Source organism: Hylobates moloch, unplaced genomic scaffold (genome assembly GCF_009828535.3).
Source record: "Hylobates moloch isolate HMO894 unplaced genomic scaffold, HMol_V3 SCAFFOLD_23, whole genome shotgun sequence".
Classification (NCBI taxonomy): Eukaryota; Metazoa; Chordata; class Mammalia; order Primates; family Hylobatidae; genus Hylobates; species Hylobates moloch.
In genome coordinates this window covers 17,390,626-17,410,180 of record NW_026652298.1, presented here as the reverse complement: position 1 = coordinate 17,410,180, position 19,555 = coordinate 17,390,626, and positions in this window count along the sequence as shown.

Here is a 19,555-nt window from a genome sequence, read left to right as displayed (position 1 = left end):
GAGATTTACCTGATTCACTAATCTCAGGTAGTCACCCAGTTACTGTCTCATTACCACCTTCTAATTATCTATAAGCACTTAGCACTATTTAGAATTTTTCTTAAATTTTAAAAAAAATTATTCCCGTTTTCATAAGATTGTAAGTTCCATGAGATTAGGGACATTGTCTGCCATTTTACCTACTTGCTTTATATAATTTGTAACAGGAAGAACTTAGAAATAGAAAATTTGTAAATATATTATAAGCATTAAAAACATTTGCAAGTACCAAAGTGAATATTTCTCTGAAGGAGATCTAGTTAGATATGGACTTTCATCATGTCATTGGACTCTCCTTGGGCAGTTAGTAAATGACACATGAATTATTCACTTATGGGTCTCCAACACCTTGCACATCCAGGCACTTAATTGCTGTCTGTTGAATGATTAAATGTTTTCCTGTTTGCTAAGGGTACTGAGCCAGTTCCCTTCAGGTTGCAGGAACACAGTTATGCTTAAGTTAATTTACCTATTGAGCATATTAGGGGAAAATAGGAGACCACCCTATGAGCTCCCCAGCCAGGTCACAAGGACCAGAGAGTTGTTCATAAGATGCCATAGCACCGGCCCCATGACCTGAACTCTCCTCAGCATAAGGTATATGTTGGTTACTCCTCCAGTACTCAGCGACTTGTTCACCCTCTTTGTTGCCAGAGATTTTGCCACTCCTGCTGACTCTCTTCTTGAAGTCCTACATTCAGGCTTCCTGAGTGAGGACCAGATTGGGGCAGTGCTGTCACAGAGGTGCTGATTCAGGCATCTTCTCGGGGCACTGGGACACCTCACCCAGGCTTGAAGTCAGTGCTCACCTTCCATGCAAATACTGAGACCAGCATGGCCTGCTTTCTTTCAGGAATGGGTCCTCAAAAGAGGATTGTGTGCAATATAGCCATTCTGAGCTGCATCATAGGGGAAAAACATTTTTTGTCAAGTAACTCCAGTAGTCTGAAGAAAATATTGGAAGTTCTAAAATATATAAACATAAGAATAAGGAGGCCAGAGATTGGCCAACCATCAAAACTATGGGGCAAATATATTTAGAAGGTTAATCCCAATTCTGATCATTTCCCATACAATCAAATTGTGTATATTTGACCAAGATTTTATTTTTTTAATAAGTTGTTCAGAAAATACTTAATATAAATTATCTTTTTAAAATCTTTTAAATATTACCTAAAAATCCAGATGCAGACCTGAGTCCCGCATGCACAAATACGGTTGTTACAAACTTGAAGAAAGTGGAAATAGAATTCGTTGTACATTCAGGCAATAGTGCCAAATTTTTAATGTTTCCGGTTTAGGAAAATGATACATTTGTTTTAAAAGATTTATTTCAGTACAACCTCAACAAAGGGCAGTTTGGCTTAGCACTTCCCAATAAATGTGCATACGTGAGCAAAATTTTATCTACAAGGATATTTATTGCATTATGGTTTGTAGTACCAAAAGTCTAGAAATAAAGTCTCTTAGACCTAATTTATAAGAATCTTAAAGTCTTATAAATAAGAGACAGATGAAATAAATTACAGTACACTTGTAAAACAGAATGCTTTACAGCTATTAAAAAGAAGAGAGTTGATTTATATACACTGATATAGCAAAACACTCTAAATATATTAAAGTGGAAAAGCAAGGTATGGAAATATGGCCTATAAGGAGAGGAACTAGCTGTCTAGGGTGGGAGAGAGATTTAGTTTTCAATCTGTAATCTATTTTCCTGTTTGATTTTTAAAATTACATTTATATATTGCTTAAAAAACAGAAAAAAAAAAAAAACTTTATTTTCCTACCAAGCAAAAAATGTGTGTACTAGCTTTCCATTGTCAATGAAAACAGTCAAACTGTGAAATATTTACAGAGGTTTATTCTGAGCTAAATACGAGTGACCACGGCCCGAGGCACAGTCTCAAGAGGTCTTGAGGACACATGCCCGAGGTGGTTAGATTACAGCTTGATCTTACACATTTTAGGGGAACATAAGGCATTATTCAATACATGTGAGGTATATATTGTTTTGATCTGGAAAGGTGGGACAACTCGAAGCAGAAGAGGATGGAGGCTTCAAGTCATAGGTGGATTCAAGGATTTTCTGATTGACAATTGGTTGAAAGAGTTAAGTTATTACCTAAGGATCTGGAATTAATAGAAGGGAGTGTCTGGGTTAAGATAAAGGGTTATGGAGACCAAGGTTCTTATTATACATAGGAAGTCTCATAGGTGGTCACCCTAAGAGACAATAGATGCAAATGTTTCCTATTTAGACCTTTAAAAAGTGCTAGACTCTAGTTAATCTCTTCAGGATTGGGAGGGCCTGGAAGGGGAAAGATCCAGTTAATAGAAATGCTTTACAGATGCAAATTTTCCCCACAAAAGACAACTTTGCAGGGTCATTTCAAAATAGGTCAAAGAAACATATTTTGAGGTAAAATATTTTAATTTCCTTCTTTATCTGTCATGTGATGTTACACCAGCAGCATTGCACTGGGGACCTTTGAGATGGGGACTCAGAGTCAGGTTGGAGTTGGTATCTTACTGCTACAAAGAGTGTTCCATCAGTCTAAGAATTTCTATTTTAATTTTAATGATGGTCAGTTGTGTTTAAACTCCACAATGAAGAGAGTACAATGAGGCATGTCCAACCCCCATCTTATGTCATGGCCTGAACTAGTTTTTCCTGTTCTTTGGAATCCCCTTGGATGAGAAGAGGGGTCCATTCAGTTGTTGAGGGGCTTAGAATTTCATTTTTGGTTTAGACCTTTGAGTTCAGAAGAAACAGAGAAGAAATCTGAATATTCAGTATCTCTTGCACTGAGAAAAGTAAACCTATCTATACCGAAAGAATTGACTTGTCTCTGTCATTTTACCTACTCAGCTTATATAATTTGTAACAGAAAAAATTTAGAAATAGAAAATCCCTAAATACATTGTAAGGATTAAAAGCATTTGTAATACAAGAAAGTACTTAGGACCAACGTGAATGTTTCCCTGGCGGAGAACGAGTTAGACATGAATTCTCATCATGTCTTTGAGCTCTTCTTGGGAATTTAATATATGACCCATGAATTACATAATTCTACAATTAATGTAAAGAATGCTATGCAATATTTTTCTACTTCCGCTATTATGAGAAAGTAGGGATAGAATAAAAATAACTGAGATGTTGGGCTTACACTGCTTACATGATCTTCATCTTTTCTCTTTTCCCTTAATATTTACTTGTGTTATCTCTAGTGACTGCTTAATGAATTAAGAAGATAGAGAATTAAACTCATGTTTCCAGTCAGGATAGAATTGTAGATTCGTAATTTTGTCATTCCAAATATTGTAAACATGTAGCAATGATAAACTTAAAAAAATTTTTGAAAACATAGTTATGATTTAAAAATATGAGACATTTTCATGGACCAAAAGTATTTGAATAGCTGAGCTGAAGTTGAGAGGCATTGAACTGGGGATTTTGGGGCTGTGAATCTAATAACTAGCAGAGGGCACTAAGGGTTTTGATGCCTGTGGGGAGATGAGAACTAAAATTGCCTATTGTTAAGCCTGGGAGATAGGAGCCTGGAGCCTGGCTACTTCCTGAAGTCAGAGGCTGGAATAGGTGGGCCTCAAATGTACACGAGGGTGAAATAAAACTGGTACTGTTGTCTTGGGCTACGGCATCTATAAAGCTAAGTGCATAGAGCGACGAGAGGGAGAAATAGAATCTCAATGCTAAAAGTTAAGCAAAACTGCTTACTAGCTTGAGGCCTAGATAGGTAATGTTTTCAATATTTTTGAGCACAGATGACCTGGGTATCCAATAGAAAGCCCGATATAAATTCTGGATCCTGAGGAAAGGTAGAAGTGACTATAAAACTAGTAGACAGGGCAGAATGGTTTTTCAAAAGAAGGAAAAAAAATATACTGCCACTCAAAATGAGTCTTCAAACAAAAATCCTACACATCAGATAAAGACAAATGCTAACAAAATCAGCAATTGTGGGAGATAAGTTCACCTAAAGACTAAAACACTACAACAATCTGAAAATTAGTTTTAAATTAGTGCATTGACGATGCTTAAAGTAATAATGAAAGGAAGAATACCTCCTTCCTCAAATACTAAACAAAAACAATCAAACAGAGAATTAGTAAGTTAAAAGCGGTCCTAAGAAATTGATCTGGAACACAATACAGAGAGAAAAATTCATTAAAAATGTATCAGTGCAGTTGAGAAATGTATAGGTTAAGTTGTGAGGGTTTTATAATATACAACAGGAGCCCTAAGGGGAGAGAAGAGATGAGAGAGAAGCAATACTAAAAAACAAAAAATAAAATAAACTGTCCAGAATTAAATAAATACATGATTTCTTAGACTTAAAATGCACTGTGTAGGAAAAATTAAATCCAGATCTTAAAATTCAACTGATATTTTATACATGAAGTATAAAATGAAGACTGGATGACAAGTAGAATAAAAGTAGACTGGCCGGGCACGGTGGCTCACGCTTGTAATCCCAGCACTTTGGGAGGCCGAGGCGGGCGGATCACGAGGTCAGGAGATCGAGACCACGGTGAAACCCCGTCTCTACTAAAAATACAAAAAATTAGCCGGGTGTGGTGGTGGGCGCCTGTAGTCCCAGCTACTCGGAGAGGCTGAGGCAGGAGAATGGCGTGAACCCAGGAGGCGGAGCTTGCAGTGAGCCAAGATGGCGCCACTGCACTCCAGCCTGGGTGACAGAGCGAGACTACATCTAAAAAAAAAAAAAAAAAAAAAAAAAGTAGACTTCTATCAACAATAGTAGATGTTTAAAAGCAATGGAATATTTTTGATGATAAAAAACAACTGCCAATGTAAATTCTATAATAAGCTAAGCTATTATTCAAGAGTAAGACATAACATATAAAAGACTTTATCATTCGTAACCATTGTTAAAACCACTAATTGACATGCTTCTTGAAGAAAAGGAAATCCAGAGGAAAAGCTTGAGACGTGAACAACAAGGGCAGCTGTAGAAATGAGTAAAGTATGCTAGTGTGACAGATTGTATTTTTCCAGAAGCGTCACAGCAACATTTTCAGTTCATGCTGTTGTAGAACCTTGTCACATACCCATCAGGAGACTGAGTCTATTTTCTCCGCCCTTAAACTTCAGGAGACTGTGGAACTGCTTTAATGAGTAGGACACTATGAAAGTGGTACTCTGTGAATTTCAAGGCTAAGACAATATGGCTTCTGTTTGCCTGTCTCATTCTTGATACATTTGCCTTGAGGACCTAGCCGTCATGCTCTGAGTCTACACGGAGAAACTACATGGAGAAAAATACAAGAAGAGAAACTGAGGCCCTCAGCCAATGGCCACATTCCCAGGAGACCTTATAGAATGTGGGACAGAGAAAAATTCTCCCTACTTAGAATGCCCATACTACCCAAAGCAATCTACAGATTCAATGAAACCTCAATCAAAATACCAATGACATTCTTCACAGAAATAGCAAAAACAATCCTCAAATTCATATGGAACCACAAAAGACCCAGAATAGCCAAAGTTATCCAGACAAAAAGAACAAAACTAGAGAAATCATATTACCTGACTGAAATGATACTACAGAGCTACAGTAACCCAAATGGCATGGTACTGGCATAAAAACAGGCACATAGACCAATGGAACAGAACAGAGAATCCAGAAACAAATTTGTACATCTACAGTGAACTCATTTTCAACAAATGTGCCAAGAACAGATATTCAGAAGAGGACAGTCTCTTCAATAAATGGTGCTGGGAAAACTGGTTATCCATATGCAGAAAAATGAAACTAGAACCCTAGCTCTCACTATATATGTAAAGCAAATCAAAATGGATTAAAGACTTATATCTAAGACCTCAAATTTTGAAACTACTAAAAGAAAACATTGAGAAACTCTCTAGGATGTTGGGCTGGGCAAATATTTCTTGAGTAGTACCCCAAAAGCACAGGCAACCAAAGCAAAAATGGACAAATGGGATCACATCAAATTAAAAAGCTTTTGCACAGGAAAGGAAACAATTAACAAAGTGAAGAGACAACCCACAGAATGGGAGAAAATATTTGCAAAGTATCCAGGGACAAAGGATTAATAACCAGAATATATAATATCAATGGTTATCAGAAAAATACAAATTGAACTACAGTGAGATATTATCTTACCCCAGTTAAAATGGCTTTTATCCAAGACAGGCAATAACAAATGCTGGCAAGAATGTGCAGAAAAGGGAACCTTCGCACACTGTTGGTGGGCATTAGTACAACCACTATAGAGAACAGTTTGGAGGTTCCTCAAAAAACTAAAATTAGAACTATCATATGATTCAGCAATCCCTCTGATAGGTATATACTTAAAGGAAATTAGCATACTGCAGAGATATCTGCACTCCCATGTTTACTGCAGCACTATTCACAATAACTAATATTTGGAAGTAACCTAAGTGTCCATCAACAGATGAATGGATAAGGAAAATGTGGTACATATACACAATGGAGTACTACTCCACCAGAAAAAAGAGTGAGATCCTGTCATTTGCAACAACATGGATGGATCTGGAGGTCATTATGTTAAGTGTAATAAACCGGGCACAGAAAAACAAACTTTGCATGTTCTCACTTATCTGTGGGAGCTAAATAATTAAAACAATTGAACTCATGGAGATAGAGAGTAGAATGATGGTTACCAGAGGCTGGAAAGAATAGTGGGGTGGTGGAGGCAGGGGAGAGTAGGGATGGTTAATGAGTACAAAAATTAGTTAGATAGAATGAAGATCTAGTATTTGACAACACAACAGGGTGACAATAGTCAACAATAATTTATTGTATGTTTTAAAGTAACTGAAAGAGTATAATTGGACTGTTTGTAACACAAAAAAAGGATAAATGCATTGTGTGCCTATATAAAAATATATACTCCATAAATAAATACACCTACTATGTACCCACAAATATTAAACACACACAGATACATGCATGCACTGACCCACAAAACTTTCTAAAATGCCCTGCTTAAATTCTTGACCCACAGAATCCATGAACAAAATACTGATTTCTTATGCCACTAAGTTTTGGTGCAACCTTTATAGCACTATATTTTGTAGAACAGTTATTATATTTAACTACTATTAAGATTTTGGTAACTAATATTAATTATAGTAACAATATAAGAAAAATGGAGGGTAGTAAGTAGAAGTTGTTTAGTAGCTAGTTTTTTGCTTGATTTGGGAGAGGGTAAAGATATTTAATAAACTCGGGCTTTGATAAGATTTTATAGTTAACTTTGTATGCTAAGCTTTTGAAAACGACCATTAAAACAACAGAAATTTAATAAATGAATCCAATCCAGAAATGAAGAAAGGGAAAGGAGGTAATAATGAAAATTTCATACATGTATAGAATCAGAAACCAACAACAATACATAACAATAATCGATTGATTCACATTTCTTTTCAAATTATCAGAATTCTAATTGATTGAGGCTACATTAAATTAAAAAATGCAAAGAGTGATAAGAATAATACTCCATGTCTTAGATTTTTAGATATTACACGTTTTAGAAAGCTTTGGTCTTTTCAGTTATGTAATTCATCAGGTAGGTTTTAACCCTTAGACTTTTAGAAGATACTGCATATAGACAGAGTTGAAGGCCAGAGAAAAGTGGGTTTTATTAAACCATGTATCAGGATATTTTAGTTAGAAAATAGTGTCACCATAGTGATTGTTAATATTAGTTTTCCTTGGCCAGACACAGTGGCTCAAGCCCTGTAATCCCAGCACTTTGGGAGGCCAAGGCGGGCAGATCATGAGGTCAGGAATTCGACACCAGCCTGACCAACAATACAAAATACAAAATACAAAAATTAGCTGTGTGTGGGGTTAGATGCCTGTAATCCAAGCTACTCGGGAGGCTGAGGCAGGAGAATCACGTGAACCTGGGAGGCAGAGGTTGCAGTGAGCTGAGATAGCACCACTGCACTCCAGCCTGGGTGACAGAGCGAGACTCCATCTCAAAAAAAAAAAAAAAAATAGCTTTCCTTTATTATTATTATTAGTATTATTTTTGAGACTGAGTCTTGCTCTGTCTCCCAGGCTGGAGTGCAATGGCATGATCTCAGCTCACTGCAACCTCCACCTCCCAGGTTCAAGTGACTTCCAGCTAATTTTTGTATTTTTAGTAGAGATGGGGTTTCACCACGTTGGCCAGGCTGGTCTCAAACTCCTGACCTCCAGTGATCCACCTGCCTCAGCCTCCCAAAGTACTGTGATTACAGGCATGAGCCACCATGCCTGGCCTTAAAATTAGCTTTCTAAATCCCTCTACTGGAAATACGTGGTAGGAAAGTAGTCTAAATAGTTTATTATAAATCACACAATAACTGATTTATTAAGAAAATGGCGGCAGTCTTCCCTCAGCCAGGTACAGTTGTTTGTTAATCCACCTTGTTTTTATTTAGATGACACACACACAAAATAGCTGCCATTTGTTACAGACAGCATTGGACTCAATTTGCCAACACATTTCACCAGTTGTTTACCATTGTTCACCATTGTTCTCTGCATCTTTGTCTCTCCCTTTGTGCTTTCATCAGATGCAGTAATGAATGCGTGCTGCATGCATGCTCTAGAATAGAGAAAAAAGAAGTCACAGTTCTGTGATTTTAAGCTGTGTACTCTTTTCTACTCTTCTCTTCTGTACGTCAATGGGATCCAGCAAAGATGGGTGCCAGAACAAAGCAAAGCGGAAGAGGATGCCAGAGGGGGAAACCATGATAACTTTCTGGGTTTTTTTTTTTTGCACTACAAGATAACTTTTTCTTTTCCTTTAAGACGTGTAATAGCATTTACTAAGATATCACTTGTTTGTCTTCATTCATATATTGCTGTATACTGAGTTAACCATAACTGTATGTGTCTTATCTCTTTATTCAGACTGTGTGCCCTCTGAGAAAAAGTATTTTTTAAACATTAGTATTTCTGGCATTTAATATTGTGTGGAAACATAGGAAATACAATAATGTTTGATGAATAAATAAATGCCACAGATGAGAAACTTTCTCATAATTTTCTCTATAATGAATTTGCTCTATAAAACGAGATTAAGAAGTCCACCCAAGGAATTTAGTGACAGAAGTGGAACAAGAAACCAAAGACCTTGCCCTCCCTTCACCCCTCAAATCCAGCACTTTCCACAGTACCACGCTCGAAATTCAGAAAGCTCACGCTTGGAAGCCTTCAGATGCCTTCCTGGCAGGACTGTGTTAGGCACACCAGAATTGCATGAGACGACACCTATGGTCTGTGCTGTTATGAAATATCATAACAGTGATCCAGTGGCTTTGATGTCTGCCAACAATTGCAAGTAAAGAAAGTGGTTTAATGACACAAGCATACTGTGAGCAAAATCCTTAGGTTGGCTCCTTTTGCCCTATAATATTTGTATGTGTAAGGAAACCTTTTACCCCTTCTTTCTTTCCTTGAAAAGTCCCAAATAATAACCCTGAGTGATGACTTTCTACTTGTCATTGTAGGAAGAGTACTTACTTATCTGATATTACATACCACTCCTTCTTTGTCTCTCTGTTAATAATTTAATAATCTTGGGTGCACTTCCTGGAGTCCATAGACAAGAGGTAATACTTTTACTCCTCACCACTATTCCTTTTCTATTTTGTAAACGTATCCAGTATAGTACAATGATCTTTGGAAAACACCAAAAATTAGCTGACAACTAAGTTGTAAGTTATGAATAATCCCCCAGTTATTTCCTCTGGGTAGGTTCATTGATGAGGATGTATTTTCCTCTTTCAACCTTATCTTTTAAAGGTCTTGTGAAGTTTTACCTTACATTTATTGCCCAGCAGACTAGAAAGACAGGAGAGAAGTGGTGGCAAGAACAGCTGAATGGAATCGTTGATTATAATTGACAAAGAACTGCTGTGTGTGTGCAGAAAACAAAGATACCTTTGTGTTGGTGGGAAGCATGTGACCAGCCGCCCTAATTTGGTCAGAGCTGTTCCATTTGCTCATCTACTTCTCTGGATGTTCTTCAAGATTCTGAATGAACCTGGTCTTTTCCACAACCTTTCCCATTTTCCCCAAGTCATCTTAGGGGATAAGAGCAAGAGAAGACTCCTGTTAACAGCCATATGCTTCATCCTTCAGGCCTTTCCCTCAATTTTCTAAAACATAGTCTTGAAATAGTTTTGATCATGGATTAAATCAGTACAACATAGATATACCACATTTGTAAGTTATCTTCATGTACTGCCTATTCTGATACTTTATGCTAATATATTATGTAACATAAAACACACAAAAAATAGATTAAAAAAGATGAAAGATGAATGTAAATAGCATTTTTCTTAGTATTTTTCCTCTACACTCTAATGCATCACCTTGTGTACCTCCAGGGTGTTTACACCCTATTTTGGAGGCTCTTACCAAAAGATAGTTATGAGTTGACCAAAGACAAATACAGTCCAATCTGAGAAGCTGCATCCTCTTTTTGAAGTCATTTGGGATTGTGACAACGAGGCAGCTTCCTCATGTTTCTGGATATGCTGGGAAGACTGTTCCAAAAGGTACCCAAAGCAAATACCCAACCCCAGTGTTCTAGAGACCAAAAATTTAGTCCCAGCCCTATCATTAACCAGCTCTACAACTGTAAGAAACTCATTTAAACTGTCTGAATTTGTCACTGGTGAAACAAAAACAAAAACGAAAAAACTTTCTTGCCCATTTCACCTAATTGCTATAAATATCAAAGAAAGCAATGGATTTGCAAGAATTTCTAAAAGAATAACACGGAATACAACTATAAGGTAGTATTGTTATTATTTTTAAGGTAGTGGAAGGAAGGCGTATCCTACCTGCTCTCCCACCCCCCGCACTGTTCATTGCATCAACAAAACTAACTCAATGCAGACACCCTCCCTTTTGCCCTCCTGTACTGTGTAAATGATCACTGGTGAAAATTAAAGCTGTTTAGTTTTAGATTTTTAGTGAATACTTTCCCAACGCTTCCTCCCAAGGTTTTAGAATCATAAAAGGTAAGAGGAAGATAATAATTTTAGAGTTGAAGGTAGCTGAAAGATTATCCCAGCTAGTATTCTTATTTTGTGGGTGAAAATATTGAAGCTGAGTGAATTTCAGAGACGCTAAATGATTTCTCCAGGATCACACAGCTAGGAAAGGAACCACATCAGACCCTGAGAGCCATATTGGAACTTGGAACTTATTTTGGAATCTTTTTTTTTTTTTCCCCCACAATGCTGCTATGGTTCCTTTCCTTCTTTCCAAGCTGCCTTCCAGGGCTGCTTCACATCATTATGGTACTCTAGCCAATCATTTATAATTCCCCTTCAGCTGTGTTTCTCTCAGGAGCAAACCATGTTTCTAGTCTCCATTGCAAAAGATTCTCTTCTTTTGCGTCCATATCTTTAAGTCTTACAAGTCAATTCCATCCCCCTAAACTGTCACCAATTCTTTCTTACTGTTATTCAACTCCTACTCTGATAACCTCGTTAGCTACCCGTGATGTTTCCTTGTCAGGAGAGGACTGTGGATTAGACGGCCAGAGGTGGCCATTTAAGTTGTCACGGAAGGCGTCTGCCTCTTCCAGAGCACTGACAGCTGTTGTGTCAGTCACACAAGGTAAAATAACCTTCTCACAGAGTAAAAATAAAATGGTAAAAATAACCTTCTTACGCAAGTCTCACACCAAAAGTAGGCGTGAATATTTTGGAGAGCAGAATTTAGAAACGGGTGATAGAGATGGCACAGGCAGAAGCTGGTTAGATGGATATGTGTCCCTCCCTTCCAGGGTTTTTGTTTCTAACCAGGAGGTTAGAAACCATCCTTTTTCTTCTTTTTTCCCTTTCTTCCTTTGGCACCAGCCACTCGCCACCTCCCAAACTACCCACCCAAATCCGTCTCAGATTTAATGTGAAATTATGTTCATGTTGTATTTTCAATGGTTCCTATTTTTTTCTACCTAGATCACTTTTAGGTATGTAATGGCCACATATTCTCTATGAGTAAGATAGATTAAATCTCAGGATCCATGCTTCTAATGGGGCAAAAATGAATTACTGAACACATTTAATAAAATGTCTCAAAAGGAAGCCTTGGCCCAAGTCATCACTGTAAGATGAGTAGCCAGAGATCTGAAGCAAAGGGCTGGCAAGAGTTTTTGTGATTTCCATTTATTCTTGGCTTTGCTTTTATAAAATATCCACTTGGGGTGTAATAGGAAATACAAATAGATCACCAGCATGACTTTTGAGAACAAAGAAAAATTTATGTATACTCTGTTACCAATTTATCTTTTAGGAATATCTGGCTATTTAAATATTTATGTCACCGAGTTTGTACATGGAAGAAAGGCCAGCATTTTCTAGTTTGTTTTCCCTCCACCTGAGTGTTATGTGGTACATCTGACACCAGAGCACCTACCGAGGCTCCTAGCATAGGGCAGGTGTTCCATAAATGATTACTAAGTTTAACTGACTTGTGTTTAAAACCCTGATAACTGCAGTCAAAAAGCTGAAACGTTTTTCTTTGTCTAAATGTTAATGTTAAACACAAGGTGAGCTCCAGATAAAAAAAAAGTAGAAAATGGTGAGTTAGAGGAGGGGGAGATAGGAGAGCAGACATTATGCTCTGAGAACTAGTCTAAAATGTCGCAAGAAGTGGATGGCATAAAGGCCAGTGTTTCCTGGAATGTGTCATAAGACTCTGAAGATAAGAGATCTGCTAAATAGTCACTAAAGGGAAGTGAACCTTGAGCACAAAAGATGTAGGAGGTAGAGGGGTAAGCCCGGAGGTTGCTGCAGCCAGGAAGGAGCCTGGATTTGCCCCATCCATCACCTCCTCTGCGTTCACTCCCATTCTAGACCCCACATATTGGCTCATGTTCAGCGCAGGTACAGGGTACAGGCTGAGTGCTTTCTGGGCTCCCCCTGCCAGAGTTTACCAGGCAGAAAGGAGAAGCAGGGAATGACTCCCTGCTTCTCCACCTCTCACTCCACCCCTGCCAGAAATTTAAAATATTTGATGGCAAAGAAACAATCTTTCTGACTGCTGAACTCTGACACCGCATATAACATTGTCCAAACACTTCTGCTGCTGGCCTTTGTTAGAGGTTTTTTGCTCTGAAGCCACACAGGTCTCTATGTATGTGTTTGGGCCAGAGGCAGGGGTGGGCAGTGAGCTTTAACCTTGAACCACATTTACCTTACTAATAAGAATTCTTTCTTTCTTTCTTTTCTTTTCCTTTTTTTTTTTGTTTTTTTTTTTTTGAGACAGTCTTGCTCTGTCACCCAGGCTGGAATGCAGTGGCTCAATCTCAACTCACAGCAACCTCTACTTCTCACGTTCAAGTGATTCTTCTGCCTCAGGCTCCTGAGTAGCTGGGATGACAGATGTTTACCACCATGCCCAGGTAATTTTTGTATTTTTAGTAGAGACGGGGTTTCGCCATGGTGGCCAGGCTGGTCTCAAACTCCTCAAGTGATCCGCTTGCCTTGGTGATATGGATTGTCTGTGTCCCAGCCCAAACCTCATCTTGAATTGTAGCTCCTATAATTCCCACATGTTGTAGGAGGGACCCTGTAGGAGATAATTGAATCATGGGGGCACTTTCTCCCATATTGTTCTTGTGGTAGTGAATAAGTCTCATGAGATCTGATGTTTTTATAACGGGTTTCCCCTTTCACTTAGCTCTCAACTCTATCTTGCCTGCTGCCATGTAAGACGTGCCTTTCACCTTCTGCCATGATTGTGAGGCATCCGCAGCCATATGGAACTGTGAGTCTATTAAACCTCTTTTTCTTTGTAAATTACCCAGTCTCTGGTATGTCTTTATCAGCAGTATGAAAACGGACTAGTACACACGGCCTCTCAAAGTGCTGGGATTACAAGCATGAGCCATCATGCCTGGCCAGAATTCTTAACTTCTGAGGGTAACTAGGTTTACACTGGAGCACATGGTAATTGGTGAATTTTCTAAGATCGTGTATTTGGAAAAAAGATCAAACAAACAAAAACGAAAACTTATGTCAACATTTAAAACTAACCTTGAAGTCTACTTTAACATTATAAAAAGATTTCACAGTAAAATAAGTGTTTTAAAACTTTCACAGATATATTTACAAGACACTACCAGACACATTTCTGCCTGCCTTAGTCGAATGCTTTTGCTTTTTGTTACTTTTCCATTGCATCAAGCTTCACGCCTTCCTCTAAAGATCTTTAGAAGCCCGGCTGAGCTACTTTGATATCTCCATTAACTAGAACTTCTAGGTAAGATCTCAAAGGCTTGGGTGATTTGCGAAACGTTCATATATGTCTTCCTGAAATATTCAGTTGCTCTAAGCTCATTTGCAGCATCAGAAGATTTGCGTGAAAGGAAAGATTTTACTAGACTTGCAGCTGCTCTGTCCAACACAGTACCTACAGGAGAACATCAAACACTTAAAGTTTGGTGAATGCACCTGAGGAAATATTAAGTATATTTGGAACAAAGTGGGTAGGTGTAACTTTACAACTCGGATTTTATGAAATCTAAGTACAAATAAGTGTGTTTTATGGGAATTTAGTATTTGAGTTGAGATAGGCTGTAGGTGTAAAACGCATGCCATATTTGAAATACTTCATGTGAAAAAACAACCTCATTAATACATGTCTATTGATTAAATGAGGAAATGATAATGTTGCAGATATGCTGGGTTGAGTAAAGTATATTGCTAAAATTAATTTTACCCTCTTTTTACTTTTGTAATGTGACTGCTAGAAAATTCAAGACTGCATGCATGTGTGGCTCGCATTGTATTTTATTTGATAGTGGTGGTTCAAAAGGCAGTTTTGACTTAAACTATTACAATTAATCCATCTGCCTACTTGTATCTCTGCAGTAAATCCCAATATTTCTCTGTCAAGTATGCTTTCTGTTTTCAGATAGAATTACCTAAATCTTCAAAAGGTAACTGAATTTGAGAAGAGAAGCCAAAACAGACAAAAGCCTCCAGCCAATAAGCATTCCCCAAGAACAAGCAAATGCAACTGCTTCTTACTATAGTCTCGAAATGTGTAGTTCTAATTCTCAAGTGATATATCTATTTAGTTACTGATAGAATCACAGAGAGATTTAAACAAGCAGAAGTTACAACAAGATGGAAGCACAAATTGCATTCTGACCAGTTTTTCATGACACTTCATGGGAAATATTGGAAATGAGAGAGAAATGCTCTAATAATAAATTGTTATGGTATTGAAATGGTGGTACATGGAACTTTTGACTTATAGGAAAAACACTCTAATGGTGGCTACAGCATGTCAAGAGATGAAGGTGGGAGATGGGAGAAGAAAACCACTTATAATATTTGCAAATCATAATTTTTCTTTGGATATTTTCACTTTTTTTCTTTTCAGAAATCTTAGCTCAGCCCAGGATGAGCTCCTTCTGCACCTGAAAAATCATGTCCTTGAAATCTCTAATGCTGTCCCTGCAAATCACTACTGGATACAGGATCCATGCACTCTGACTACTCGGGTGCTGTGTGCTTCACTGCCTCTTATGCGGCAATCACACCTACAAACAATCTCATTCTTCTATAGTGCTTAATCCAATGACAGCCCTATTAACCACCCCATCACAATGAAGAAACCCTAGTTACCTTCAGTTGATCTTTCTTTCTTACCTCCCCGACATCTAATCAATCAATCAGTCAATCACCAAGTCCAGAATCTTTCAGTTGTATCGCTTCTCTCCATCCCCGTTTATCATCTCTATACTGGACCCAGTAGCATCATGACTCATCTCCATGTCTTCAGTAGTATCCCCTTGGGAATCCATACTTGAAAAATTTTCCAAAATTATTTACCTTAAATTTGTATCTGACCACATCAGTCCCCATTTAAATACAGTCAAAGACTACACATCGCCTATAGAATTCAAGTTCTTCTGTGGGATCTGGAAGGCCCTTAGCACCTAGCAGCCACAGATTAACCTCTATAAATTCATTTCTTCCTAACCTCTTAACTTATACCTATACAGGCCTACATAATATCAACTGCTTATGATTCCCTGTAGACCCTATGCTATCTTAGGACTTTCTACTTTCACTTGTGCTGTTCCTTCCATCTGGAACACCTTTCCCACTTATTTTAATATTGCTTATCCTTAAAGACCCAATTTAGTATAGCCTCTCACAGGAAGTCTTTTCTGAACTTCTAGGCTGAACTAGGGTCATTCTGCTCTGTATTTCCATAGCACAAGGGGAAGATTTCCAGCTCAGTACTTAATGTATTGTATTGAAATTATTAAAATTATCTACTAAGTGTTTCTTCTACTAGACTCTAAGGACTCTAAGACTCACTAATGCAGGGACCGCAACTTACTCATCTTTGTAATTCCACTGCTGATTTCAGCCGGCTTTTGGTAAACATTTGTTGGAATAAATAGAGCAAGAGGAAGTGTCTATAAGGACTGGGGTTGGAAGCCTTTATACTTAAAATCAGAGATTAGACTCTTGGTTGTCTCACTGTAGATCAAAGGGCTGAGATGACAATAAAGCAATAACATAGGTGGCAGAATGAGATTGAGAAAAGAAAGTAGCCACAAGCTGTAGGCATTTAAAAAAAATCTTAAGGGAGAGACTGACATCAGCTGTGAACACATCAGGTGCCCACACCAGCAGCCTGAAATCTAGACCCTTCAGTCTCCCATTCCTGTCCCTCCGAAGCATGTGGCCCTTAATTCTACCATTACAACTTGTTTTATGAGATTTCTCCTGTAGAAAATAATTGCAAGTTCAAGGAGTATAATTTTCCAAAGTCCAGACAAACCTGATTCTCTTTATAATTAAAGCAAAGCCAGCCCTTAGGAAATCAACACATCAAGTCCCAGTATGCAGAAACGAAGGAGCTGAAAGTAGAGCCCAAATGACTTATCCAGTGACAGTTTTAAGAAAGTTTTCTGATGACTTTTTCAAGTAGCAACTCAAACCCACAATGTGAGAGCCTTCTATTTCCTATTGAGGAATCAACGGGACCTGGATGATTCAATTGGCAGTTTTCATTTCTGGCTCAGCACCAAAGACTTTGCCTACATGGCCTTTGCCTAATGGCAAAGTTGGCTTTTATTTTATGTTCAGGGGCATATACAAGGCAATGTGAGTTTGAAGGGCCCAGGGCATGTGACTAACATTTCATCTCTCACTTTATGGAGACACCTCTTCAAATGTTATCTAAGTAACTGAAACACAACAAAACCCCACAATGAACTCTGGATAGAGGAGAGGGCATTCAGTCAAAAGGGGAGTTGCCTTTTAGAGCCTCATGCTTGCATTTGGCTTTATTACAGCAGCAAACCAGGCAAGAAGAGCTGATCTTGTGGCTTCAGATTTTCCAAGCCAGATGTGCAGATGAATGTGCGGATCAACAACCAAAAGCATATTTGAAAAACTTTCAAGTCCACTTGAACTTGTGTAGGTTTCACATGCACTCTGTGAGCCCAAGGTTTATGAAAGAGTGTGTGTTCTAGGACCATGGTGCCTGGAGGCTTGTGGATAGGCAGGTATTTCTACACCAAGATATTGAGACAACTGTCACCCTGGAAAATGAGCGTAGCAGCCTCTCCCTCTTCTTCCCACACTTCTGGACAGAGATTTTGCCCCAGGAGAGTATAACATGTGCTGACACAGCAGGATGAAGTGGGAAGAGTAGCAGTGACAGGAGAATGAGCAACGAGGTCAAAAGTAATAGCAGAGTAGCAGAAGGGAGATGATGGTCTGGGAAGAGGGGCAAATCTGACAACCGTGCATTATGTTGTCAAATGCTAAACCAAGTGAATCTTACTCCCTTTTAGACTGTGGGAAAAGGGGATTGTGACTGAGTGTGGTTTTCCACATCATTCTCTAGCGATCATACCTCTCCAAATGTTAAGTGAGACTACATCGGCTACAAGATATGTAATCGAGCCCAGATGGAAACGGCCTGATAAAGGTAAGATGGTAAGCATTGCCCATATATAACTGCATACATTTAGAAATGAAACTTGCCTTGAAGGCATCCTCTTTATACTGTGCCACGCATTGTCAAAGCTTCCCTAACCATTTCTTGTGTTACCAGATAGTTGTTCTTGTTCATGACATTGCAAGAGTGAATGGCAGCAGTGAACACTCAGTGCCAAATATCTGCAGCATGAAGGAGGTAGCCATTGGTGCTGGCCAATGATGGGTTCTTCAGAAGAAATAAACATGTTGCATAAAATGTGACCTCCAATGAGCCCCAGATGGACTGGCCTTGGTAAGACTTCCAGAGGAAAATCTTACCTGCTGAATTGCCTTCTGTCTAAATCACAACCTCTATGGCTTGGTCAAACCACAAATGATGATAAAGATGCTGGGGCCCTCCTTCCTTACTATCCTCTAGTATTTATAGAGTGAATTGTGGACTAACACTGTGGCTATCCTCACACCTGTATCTCATTTAATCTCCATGGCCCCTGTGGTGATGAGGTTGGTATTACCACTCCAATCTCATCTCCTACCACCTTTCTCCTTTTGCTCACCCACCCTGGCCACACCGGCCTTCTTGTAGTTCTTCCCTTACCCCTGGGCCTTTACAACTGTGCTTCGTGCCTCAAAGTTCTCCCCACATTCTTTGCAGAGCTAAATCCCTGGTTGAGTTTTTTCTTAAATACCACAACCCCAGAAAGGCTTTCCCTGACCATCTCATCAACCTACTCCTCCAACCCACCCATCTCTATCCCTACTCGTTCTATCACCCTATTCTGTCTTATTTTTCTTCAAGCACTTTTAACTACCTAAAAATTACATTAGCCCTTATTGGGCTATGTTGGTGTTGCTTTCTGTGTCTGCAACTACAACACAGGATTCATATGGGCACAGGCTTTTTCTGTCTTTACTGATTCGTAGTGTGGATCAGTGTTTGATGTATGTTAGTAGAGTGGTAAATATTTGTTGATTGAGTGAGTGAATGAATGATGTAAGAAAAATGTATAGTTAATTGGCTTGCTAAATATTACTCGGTTAGGCAAAGAGGAGATATGACTCTAAGCACTGGTCTTTGGATTGCAAATTCCATGCTATTTCCTGTACACAAAGTTGCCTCCATTGCAAAACTTATATTTGGTTTTAATGTTTATTCTAGGGAAAAATGAGTGAATCTGGACAGGAATCCTAAGGCCACTGTCACAGTTCTTAAGATTTAGAGCTCACATATTATCAGACATTTAATTTTTAGTCTTACCAAAGTTGAAAGCAGCAGTTTCCCTAAGAGAATGCAAAGCTATACAACCAAAACAATAGCTTCTCCATGAGTGAGAGCTATAAAACCGCCATGAATTGAGGGTATTTCCAGTCAATTTGCAATAATGAGTGATATCACTAATGGAACTTCAAAAGGCTTGTCATCTTGATTTCAAGTGAACAGATTATAATCCTGATTAGAATGTTTTTCTCAAACACTCACCAATTACGTGGATAATA